This window comes from Montipora capricornis, chromosome 13, assembly GCF_036669925.1.
Source record: "Montipora capricornis isolate CH-2021 chromosome 13, ASM3666992v2, whole genome shotgun sequence".
In the NCBI taxonomy this organism is placed as follows: domain Eukaryota; kingdom Metazoa; phylum Cnidaria; class Anthozoa; order Scleractinia; family Acroporidae; genus Montipora; species Montipora capricornis.
In genome coordinates, this window is record NC_090895.1 from 25,632,868 (window position 1) to 25,634,560 (window position 1,693).

General features: G+C 33.5%; 1 protein-coding gene across 3 annotated transcripts in view; it reads right to left on the reverse strand.

Annotated features, from left to right (window-relative positions):
• Nucleotides 1-1,071: 1,071 nt before the first annotated feature.
• LOC138028439 (uncharacterized) overlaps nucleotides 1,072-1,693 on the reverse strand; it is a 28,783-nt gene continuing 28,161 nt past the window's right edge. For all 3 annotated transcript variants that reach the window (XM_068875981.1, XM_068875980.1, XM_068875982.1), the window contains exon 5: nucleotides 1,072-1,693. This exon is cut by the window's right edge and continues 1,438 nt beyond it. The gene's annotated coding sequence lies outside the window, so the exon portion shown is untranslated.

A 1,693-nucleotide genomic window follows, 5' to 3' on the forward strand; every position in this document is an offset into this window, starting at 1 on the left:
GAGTTTTAGATTTCAACTGTGCTTAAGGCCTGAAACCGTCGAGTGAAGTGGTAATTCGTATGGAAAATTGTAAAGAGATCATTCACCAGGAAATGAATTAAATATACCAAAAATATTCATTACACTAGGCATGTGCCGATTGCGCTGGAAGAATCGCTAAACGGCAAATAGTGCTCGAATTTTCAAAAACGTAATCAAATTTTAGAAATAGTGCTCAACAGTTGTTGCTAAACATTTTGAAATATTCCCTTGAAGATTTCATAAGCATGCTTTAGTTACCAAAGAATCGGCCTTCCTTTGTTTCGAAATGATCATAGACGTTTTAACTTCTATAACGATTACAAACACCAGTGTTTTGCGAAAAAAATACGTTGGTTTCAATAGACCAATTCGGCTATATAACTCAATGTTGTACCCAATTCAAATCTCTAGGGGTTAAGATGCTTTGTGTATTGTATTTGCGTGATTATGTAACATTCACATTGGAACAAAACGTTTTATTCCCAAAGGATTTGAATTGGGTACAACAGTGAGTTAGCCGAATTGGTCTATTGCTTTTGATCAAACGCTGACTTCGGCTCATTTCAATAGTGTAACGTTTTGTTTACAAAAACCAGCGATATTACACGACGTTTCGAAGTCATCTTGACTTTCATTTTAAGCGATAAATACAATGGTCGTTTCAATTTTAAATTAAGTGGTTGTTTATAACGTCAACCAAAGAATTAGTGTGGGCGCAATAAAATGTTCTAAACAAATACTTTCGCGCGAAAGTATTTGTGTAATATCGCTGATTTTTGTAATCAAATGTATTTCAAAAAGATTTCTACTTCGTAACGTTTTGTGTTTATTTATTCAATTCTGTGATCATAAGGGAATCCCTGTTTGCTGAAAACTTATCTTGAAGACAAAATGCTGCTCTGAACTGTCCCAAAATATGAAGACAGAGCTCAAATGTTGCCCAAAATGAGAAAATGGGCTCAAATTTTGATCAAGAAGCGAAAAATGCTCAAGATTGCAATTGACTTTTATTAATTTTCTCCCGGCTACCAAAAAAAAGTTGAATCGATGTGGAGGGTAGGAATATTTTATTTGCCTCAGGTCAGGCTTGTACTTTACAAAGAAAGTAAACTGCTTAGGTTGACTGACTGGGCTGAGTTTTTAAATTGGGAGCGTCTTGAGATCGTTAAGCCAGGCCAAGGCAATGATAAATGAGCCAATCACAAGTGGCCTGCAATTGCCTGCTTGCCTGAATGTGAAAATAGATTTGTGACAAGTCACAAATCGGATAAAATAAAAATGCTGCGAAAAGCCAATGTAAAAATGTTTTCCGACACTCACTCAATTAAAATGCTCCTTGTTTATTACTATTACTTTTAGTATTATTAGTGTCTAAACAAACATGTCAGGACAAAAGCAGACGCCTTAATTGAAAAAATTTGGTGCCGCCACAAAGCTAACCAAAAATAAATATTATTCACATGATGCAAAATTTATTCTTGTTAAATGAAATAGTTCATTGTTTCTTCATTTTTCACATAACATATTTTGTTTACAAGTTTTCTTGTGTCTTTTTAATTTCTTTTTTTTTTTTTTATGTTTGTCCATTCTGCATGTTTAAATTTGCCGATAATTAGTTGTGCTTATTTTAATTCATTACTCTAAGTTGACATAAGCTAGAAATTTCGATAAA